This window comes from Mus caroli, chromosome 9 (assembly GCF_900094665.2).
Source record: "Mus caroli chromosome 9, CAROLI_EIJ_v1.1, whole genome shotgun sequence".
In the NCBI taxonomy this organism is placed as follows: domain Eukaryota; kingdom Metazoa; phylum Chordata; class Mammalia; order Rodentia; family Muridae; genus Mus; species Mus caroli.
In genome coordinates this window covers 80,839,898-80,850,032 of record NC_034578.1, presented here as the reverse complement: position 1 = coordinate 80,850,032, position 10,135 = coordinate 80,839,898, and positions in this window count along the sequence as shown.

Sequence of the window (10,135 nt, the reverse complement as noted above, 5' to 3'; positions counted from 1 at the left end):
TCCCTCCTAGCCTGCTTAAGAGTCTTGTAGAATTCAGAAAGTTCAGCTGCAAGGCTGTCAACACATCGTATTTCTCATGCAGTAGCTGCAGGATGGAGCCCTGAGATGGTTTCAGTGAGGTGCTACTATCACTTCACAGTCTTCACAGGCTCCTGGCAGAACTACAGACGAATCATCCCAGGGTTCGTGTGGCAGAAGAGACTTTATGGAATGATCAAGTCCTCTTGGCAATCTGTAGCCACTGACAACCTCAATTTGAGTCCCACAAATGAGAAGCATTGGGTCCAGCACTCTGGATTCCATATGCTTCTCCCAACGCTGTGAATGTGGAATTAAGCACTTCCAGGGCTTCAAATACCATGGACACATAAGGTCTCCAAGAATAGTGAGAAATTCTCCATTATACTTTAGAAGTACATAGAGAAGACTCTTGGAACACCAGCTGTGGACTTTGGGACACAGGTTTTCAAGCATCTCTGGTTAATTATCTACTACCCACCAACTCCAGCCATGAGTGTGATAGGAGAGAGTCAAGGGCATTTCATCTATAGAAAGCTGACTAGTCTCATCTGGCTCTTAGTGGCTCCAAAGTAAAACTAGATCTTTGACTTCCCTTCAAGTTTTTAATTAGGTAGCAAAATAGCTTATTCTAATATTGATTTATTGAGTGCCAACCATGTACCAAACGCTGAAGAAGATACTAGGAACAGGATGTTGAAAATACATAGTTCCCATCCCTAAATAGCTCTTGGTGGGTTGTAGAAGAATAACTATTTTTATACACATCCCGTGAACTATAAATGTATCAGGTATTATTCTGGTAAAAATGGGGTGTGAGTCAGATCTTAGAAGATGAGGAAAAGGTTTTCAAATGAAATGTCCTTTCAGCTACAAGGATGGAAGAAAATAGGCAGGTTAAGAAGAAGGAGGAATACTTGCAATTCCACAAGGGAAAAATAAGGGAAGAGCCAGTTCAGAAACTAAGCATTTCGTACAACTTGTCGGGTAGAGCATAAGAAACAGGGCAAGATCTGAAGCTACAGAGACTAAAAGCAGTACAAAGGAATCAGAGTGGATTAGTCTATGACCACATGTTTGAACTTTATAAAGATGATAGTAAACTTTCAAAGAATCTTAATCAGGTGAAATGAATGATTGGCTGTGTATTTCATAAAACTTTAGAACATGAAAGGAGCCAGAAAAAAAAAAACCTCCTAGAAGTTTGGCACAATGATTAAACCAACAAATAAANAAAAAACAAGAAACAAAGAAAAATATGAGACATGATATGATGTTACGGCTTTAATCTGTGATACGGGTTTTAGGATGTTTTACTTTAGGATGTGGTGAGCTTTGGGTAGTGGAGCATAACTAGAGGAAGCANGTGGCTGAGGCTGGTCTTTCAGAGTCTGTGATGGTTAGTTATTTTTCATTGGCATGCCATGCTTGCCTGCCTCAAGCCATAAGCCAAAATAAAACCCCGCCATCGTTATGCTGCTCTTGTCTAGTATTTTGTCACAGCAAAGAGAGAAGTATCTAGTACAGAGTTGCATTATCCCTGTCTGCTTCCTCTCCCACTTTGCTCCCTGGTCAATTAGGAAGTGAAGAACTCTCTCCCACAACAAGTTTCTGCTAACACTATACAGACCAAGTACCTGAAGCCAAGTGAACATCGACTGAAAACTTACACTCCACAACACTTACTCCAAATAAGTCCTCCCTCCTTTAAGTCTGCCATCAGATTTTTTTTTCCCCAGTGATTCAAAAGTCACTAATACAAATAGGTACCTGAACTATGAGAGTGAAAATGAGCATGGGCAGAGATGTATAAACAGGACAAATGACTAGAATGTGAAGGCTTAAAAATTATTTGTAAAGAACAANGGACACAAGTGAACCATGAAGGGGACCTAAGGTTTTACATTAAGCAGTTAGGTGTGCCTTTCATTGGTATAAGAAGATGAGGAGAGGCAAAGCAGAAAATAACTAGTTCATTTTGCATATTAATTTGGTGTATGAGAAGAAAATTTACAAAATTTAAATCTANTAAAAGGTTGTGAATATAGCTTTTTTGACCTTGAGAAATAGAGATGTCATTGATTCTTCACCTNATTTATGGTAGTTGATGTCATAATTGGGTAAAATTACCAAGGTCTATGTGTGCACTGTAACAAGCTCATGACAAAATGCAGAGACTAACAATTAAGTGATCCATCAGGAAATCAGAGTTCTCAAAAGTCAGAGTAAAAAATTTACCCAAGAGAGAAAAAAAAAAAATCTCAGAAGCCAAGAGTTTCACCGAGGAGAGTTCAGTCCATGATGTCAAATGATGCAGGGCGGTCAAGGGAGATAAGGTCTAAGAAGTNTCCATTTGATTCGGCGTTCTCTCCAGCCAAGATGACAAGTCCCATTCCAAAAGAATCATCTCAGCAGACTCTGGGCTCCCAGCTTGTCAGTTTTCCACATTAGCAGTGAACTCACTGGGTAACTTGTTATTCACAACGGAGACAAATTGTCAGGTCATACAGCTTCAAGTATCTTTGACAGTAATGTTTTGAAGATAAACCTGAAAACTGTACTTTTTTGAAAAAGGAGCTTGAGATATTTTCATTTTCCTCCTCTGTCAAAGAGTAAGCCAATCCTTGGGTGTTTTNCAATCAGAGATATAATAAATTCATCTACTGTTCAGGGTGAGGTATTCCAGAAACCTCTCTTGTTATGTGTCCTCACAGTGAAGTTCAAGCTGTGTTCCCTGGGAACTATGATTAAGGCAAGATCTTCTACATTAATAATTTTATTAGCATTTATGTATACATTTTAATTTTAAAAAAACCTCTTTGCCATGTTTGCTTTTGAAAGATGCACGTACAATTTTATGATTAGCTAAAATATGTGCTCTTTGATACAGAGGCAAATTCAATATTTGTGATAACTACATCAGTAAAATAGAACATGGTTTTTCCAGAAAGTTCAAAGCTTTTTTTTTCTTTTTGTATCTTGGCACTTACTGTATATAACAGACAAGAAAGAAGTGTAGTTCTTAAGTTTTCACACACAGAAGCTATTAATGTAAGCCGTTATCTCCTCCTAATTCAGGATGAAACAACCCTCAAAAACCATGAGAACACACAGGAAAATGTGTCTTCTGCCAATTTTTTTTCATCTTACATTCAAGTCCTACTGACAGTAGATGATCTTTCTCTATTTGGGATGGCATAGGAAATGTCTTACAGATCCAAGTTGTCACAACTAATTGGAGTCATTCAACTCATCAAGGAATTCCTTGCAGTTACATAAGCCTGCAATTCGACCTTGCAAAAACAGTGAGGATGCTAGTCACACATTTGGAAATAAATGCAACGCCATAATTCCGTCTCCACAAAACCCTCATGTTGCCAAGCTTTCCACAAAAGCATCATCAGTGATCCAAACAGCCCATAAATTATGCATGTACGGTTGAATTTGTTTAGTTTACAGTGCTTAAAGTTATCATTGCAATAAGAGTATCCATTTGATGTCTGCCCTCTTACCTTGTTCTCAAGCACACAGCATTTCTGGCAAACAACTNCTGCACAGGATCTCAAGGCTTGCCTTGCCCCACTGGAGCTGCACTACCCATTGAATAGGAAAGCATTCTTCTCCCTAGCCTGTTGCAGACACAATTTCAGGCTGAGTCTATGAACTAGACTGTTAGATGCACCCAGGTGAAAAGATGAAGGATTAGTGTCTCCATGACTGGCACAGTCTTTTCAGGGTCCATCTTTTCTGCTGCAGATTTAAGAATCTCTTTTTAAGTCTGAATAATATGGTAGCTTATCTGTCTCACACTTTTTCCCCCATTGGTAACTGGTAGACGTTAGACGTTCTCTGTGTATTCATACCATGGCTACAGTGAAATAGTTCTGAAAAGAACATGAGTGCTTATATCTCTTGGAAAGCCTTTCAGTTGAAGACTGTCTTGATCGTGCAAAAATCTGGCTTTTACTTTCTTGAAGAACTATTGTGCTGTCTTCCATAACAGTTGAACCATCTGTCATTCCCCTTTACTCAAACCCTTGACACCCCATTTTTCCCTCTTTTTGATTATATTTATCCTGAGAAGTTTGAGATCACAACAGAGTATAATTTTTTACTTGCATTTCCTCAATGATTAGTGACACAAATTGCGGCTGTTTGAATAGAAATGGTCCCCCATAGGCTCATATATTTAAATATTTAATCATCAGGCAATGACATAAATAGGATTAAGAGATGTGGCCTTGTTGGTGGTAGTCCATCACTGGGAATAGGCTCTGAAGCTTCAGAAGTCTAAGTCAGGCCCAGTGTGTGTCTCTCTGTCTCTCTCTCTTCCTACTATCTGTGGATCAAAACTAGGACTCTCTGCTCTTCTCCAGCCCTATGCCTGCCTGTATACCACCATGATCCCCATCACGATGACAATGGACTAAACCTCTGAACCTGTCAGCAAGCCCCAGTTAAATGCTTTCTTTTGTAACTTTCTGTGGTCATGGTATCTCTTCATACTACTACAACACTAAGACACACATTTTTAGCTTAGTTTTGTTTTTCATGGAAGTTTAGTGGTTTTTCTGCTTTGTTCACCTAGTGAAATACTTAGGAATTCTGGACACTGGAACAAATGAACACGTGGGTATGAATCATTTTCCCACTTTCAGTGTCAACATTTAATCAAACACTATCAATAATGGTAGATGCTATTTATTAATTACTACATATGACCCTGTTTATTTGTAGCAAAACTCCTAAGTGGACTTTCTATTATAAATGATTGATGTATGAAATGTCCAAGGTTTAAAGGGACTAAATAATGTAGCCACACTACTAGGCACAATGTTACACTGCTATCTGTACAAGGATATTGATCCTTTTCTGTCCACTAAATAGTAACTGTCAAATTAAGATATGCACAAACATACACAAATTCACATAAGATACCGAGCTTCTGTTCAAGGCCAGGTGCCCATGAGTGCTCTTTCTTCAAAACTTCATTCTGGCTATTTGCACAGCCCATGATGTGAAATTAGGTTACCNCAGACGGACTTATTATGCATCCATCTCATCCAAGAATAAGAGACGCTTCCTTTGATGTTGTGAAAGTGTGTGGAACAAATTAACATGACTGGCAAATCAGTGCTTCCTTCAACACAGTTGGCTTTTCCATGGGAGCATGCTCCATTCATTCTTTCAGCAAGCCCTGCCAGGTGCCAATAACTGAACCTACGCTTGCTTTGGGGGAAAACAAGACAGAAGGTGAAGATTGTATCTTTGCTCTTTAAAAAGATTGTTTCTCACCAGGAAAGGAAATCAACTTACCTAAAATCAATGCCCATATTCAAGCTAAATACACTGCCTTCTAAACTACTCAGAAATTGTAAAGGCTAAGGAACAGCAGAGATGGAAAGGAAATGCCCACATTTCAAGGTGGACAAGACCTTTGTCTTTCACCTTAAGACAAAGATGAAAGGGAAGGCATTGGCCTTTGATTCCCTATGCACTGGCACTTGTATGTCTTCGGAGTCTGTAGATTCAGAAATGGGCCACAAACAGGAGAAGGAGACAGGGCAGGTAGCAATGTTTAGTTGTCCTGGCAACTGTGACAAGTCCCAGCCTTCAGCCAATGATAACTAGCATTTTATAGTCCTCTGCAGAACGCTACACAATTAAACATTGGTTTAAGTGACTGCATTAGCCAAGTCATTCCAAAGAGAGTGAGCCAGTAGCTATAGCTGGCAGACAGAGAAGGGGAAGTGTGCTCTGAATACTCAGTGAGTCACTCCACAGACATAGGCGAGAGGGTGCCAGTTTTGCCTGCACAGTGTGCCAGAGCCCCAGCTCAGAGCAGGGTTAGGATTTGCATAGGAAGTAAATCCTGCACCCAACTATACTGATGAGTGGTATAGCTGGTATCAATGGACTATATTCTCATGGTTCTAAGGTTCTAGGTGTAGCCTCCAAATTGTAAAAGTCTGCAGTTCCACATTGGTGGATGACCATTAAAGGCCCCACTCAGATGTTCCAAGTCCACACCAAGAACATGTTCTTCCACATTCTCATTCAAATAACATCTCAGCTTGGATTGCATAGTGGCTCAATTTCTCATGTGGCTTAACATGCCACAAGATCCATCTACATACTTCTTCTTTAGTGACTATTAAATTCAAGGTGGAGTGTGGGAAATAGGTTTTCTGTATGAATAGTTAGGTCCATAAATCAACATGTGATAAATAAGCCTAATTGAGTCTTCCTCCCGGAACAACAAAGTCATTTTTTATGGCAAACATAGACTCAAAATGGCAAAGTGTATGTCTGTCACCACAGTTAACAAACTCATCCTGTCCCCACAAGAAAGCAGGTGGACCATGACTGAAGATGTATGTAGTTTTCACAAGGAAGAATCATTTTGTTCTAAACACAGACAAGAAATGAATGAATATACACTTCAGGCTTCATACTTTTAAAGCATAAAAACCTCCTAGAATTTATCAAGAATGAGTTAAGAATCTTCATAAGGGTTGCAGAGACAATCCAATAGGTAAGAATGATTACTGAGAGGACTCAAGTTTGGTTCTCAGAACCCATATCAAGCAGATCACAGCCACCTGTAACTCCAGCTCCAGGGAATTCAATACCTGAGTGTTGAATTCAATACCTTACAAGAAATGCATAAAAGGAAAGGGTCCACTCAGAACTCGCATCAGTGGAAGTCTCATGGAGAAAAGTGAGCTAGTGATAAAGTCCCTGATTTAAAGGTATTGAAACTACGATAATGAAAAATATGATCAACCTCTTTTTTATATTACATAGTACAAAAAGACTTAAATACGTTTTACAAGAACAAATGACCAACAACATATGAAAAGGTGCCCAACATCTTTAGTCAACAGAGAAACGGAAATCAAAAGCACATTGAGGTTCCATCTTTGCCCAGTAAGAATAGCTATTATCAAGAAAAGAACAACAAATACCAGTGAGAATGTAGGATCTTTATGCACAGTTGGTAGCAAAGCAGGTTAGTGTAGCCACTCTGGAAATCAGTACAAAGTGTCATCAAAGAAACTGAGACACCAGCATTCAATCCAGCTTTACCACTCCTGGGTGTACATCCAAAGGAATAAAAGCTAGCACACAGCAGAACTGCCTGGGTTCCCATGTTTATTTCATCACTATTCAGAATAGTTAAATTATGGGGTTAGCCCAGCTGCCCATCAAGAGAGGAATGAATAAAGGAAATGCAGGAAACTCTAAAGAAGATTGAAATTATGCTTTGTTTTGTTGGTTTTTGCAAGAAAACATAGAATTAGAGGTCATCATGTTAAACAAAATAAACCAAATACAGAAAAGTTACCGCATGTCTCTTTCATAAGCAGAATCTAGATTTGTTTTTAAAGAATATAAAAGAATGTGATTATTAGAGACAAAGAGATGAGAGTATAAGGGAGGGTAATACAACATAAATGTAATAAAAATATTGATATGAATGCATGAAAATATCTATGAATCCAATATATTTTGTATTATTCTCATGAAATGAATAAGCAGTGTTCACAAGATGAGTCTGGATGTTGGTAAGGCATGACTTTCATCTGCTACTACAGATGACTTCAATAATTAACAATATTATGAGAGAAATTGAAGTAAATAAACACCTTCTCAGTCACACTGATTGAAAGTGAGGCCGTCATGCTGCAGAGATGGCTCAGCAGTTAAGAGCATTGCCTGCTCTTCTGGAGGTCCTGAGTTCAAATCCCAGCAACCACATGGTGGCTCACAACCATCTATAATGAGATCTTATGCCCTCTTCTGGTGTGTCTAAAGACAGCTACAGTGTACTTATGTATAATAAATAAATTAAAAAAAAAAAAAGAAAGCGAGGCGATCTTTAGGAGATAATACATGTGAGAACCAAATAAAGGGAAAAAAAGACAATGGAAGTGAATAATTATAATAAAGTTGTAAGACTTCCAGACTTTAGAACTCTTGGGGGTGACCACAAAATCCCCAAAGGATGTGAAACAATTGTATCTGTTTCAGCAGATGGGATAACCTTAGCTCACAATTGAAATCTATAGAAATATTTTGCATCTATATACTTCCCCTCCCACCTCCCACATATACAACAGTACTCAGAAAGGCATGACAGGATGGGAACACGAGGTATGTTCATAAAGTTAAAAGCAACATAATTGTATGTGAATGAAATAAATGCAAAGAAGAACAGAAGGGTGAAAAATTAGATGATAGAAGATTGATAGGTAGATAGGTAGATAGATAGATAGATAGATAATAATGATGATGATGATGGTGGTGGTGGTGATGATGATAAATGAATGGATGGACAGACAGACAGACAGGCAGACTGATTGATGGCAAGGTTCTTCCCAATAGGACTCATCTGAGAAGATGACACTGTGAGGCTCCCAGGCCAATCCTACAGAACAACTAAAATCAAAATGACTTGTGAAAATTGAAAGGCAGGTATGAGGAAGGCAGGAAAGCTCAGATCATAGATCATAAGGGAGAGCAGGAAAAAGGACACACCTAGGGCACAGATAAAACAGGACAAGTTAAAGGAGAAACTGCAGATGGATTGCAACCATCCCTGAAAAGCATGGGATGGTCTGAGTCAACATTGGAGGACCTGGCCTGAAACTGCAGGGTGGAGCTACTGATTCTGTGTGGTCTTATAGACAAATCTATACACATATTCCAAGGGTCTCCGGGCCTTCATCTCCTGAGATCCCATCTGGAACGTTAGTTATTGCATCCAGACTTGCAAACAATTCTCAGCTCCATCCAGGTCTCTGTGGAAGATTAGAGGTCATGAGGCCTGTAGTCTGACTTCTGTTATTTACCAGACCTGCTGAGCTTCAGCCCATTTACCAGGAAAAAAAAAAATGCTTCAAGCCTAAGATTCCAACAGCTTCATTACACACAAAGCACAGTCAAGAGTAAATTTGATCACACATATGAGTAATGGTGCCTTCTAGATCAATGAGTTACCATGCTTCAGTGGTGTGTGGCCCACACTTCTGTTAGGCCACCAAGGAGGGGAGGGGAAAAAAAGGAAATAAACAAAGTATGACTAATTGCAATTAGAGAGAACAATGACCCAGGAATATCCTTTGTGGGAGGGAGGTTTGCTCTTCAGAGAGTNCACATCCAGTCTTCACTGTCTCTGTGCCTCTGACTTCCCAGGGCCCTGCTTCTTGAATTCTCCTCTGTGCTTGCAGGACCAGTCTTTCCTTTCTTTTGCTCACCAAGCTGCTTCTATGACATCCTGTGCACTCATTTCTTTACCCAAAACTACCTTCCAGACAGTGGAAGGGAAGGCAGATCAGGTAGCCTGAGTGAAGGGAAGGTAGCTCTGGTAGCCTGAGTGAAGCAGACTCTTTTAGGAATCCAGGCCATATGAACTCAAGGTCGTCTAGAAGTTGAATCACGGGTCACCAAGTAAAGAAAAGAAAAAATTCCAAGCAGAGCCTTGCTTTGTGGGAAGCAAGACAGGCAGTGTGGACCTGATCAAACTGATGTCCCTTGACCCCAGAGCCTTGCTGCTTGCCCAGCACCAAGCAGACTGTCCAACTGGGCTGTTCTCTGACTTCAGGAAGCCACAGGGTGTTGGCTTTAGAAACACTGTTCACAAAATGTCTCTAATTTTTTCAAGACATGCAATGTCATAGAATTTTTGTCAGATNGTCTCTCATTTGTTTTTATCTCACGCCTTGGGTTGCCCTTATGAATACCTTTGCCCATCAAACATGAGAATCATCCTTCACAATCTAGGCAGGGATGTTCAGAGTAGACACATGCTTTCCTGTCTCCTTTGCTACATCCCACCACAGTAAATCCGGTGTTTCCCTGGCTAGAAGCACTGGACAGAGATGAGAAGCAGAGCCTCCCTCTTCCTCAGCTTAACCACACCCGTATCACCTCAGGAGAGGAGACACACCTGTGTGCTAACCANGGAGACTTTAAGTGGCTTTGATCCTGAAGCATAAGTTGGTCTGTCTAAATGGCTCCATGTGTTTCTTATGATACAATACAACTCTTTTAGTTGGTTTCCTTTTTCTCTTTCTTNNTTNTTTNTNNTTNCTTTCNTTNNTTNTNGGNNNNG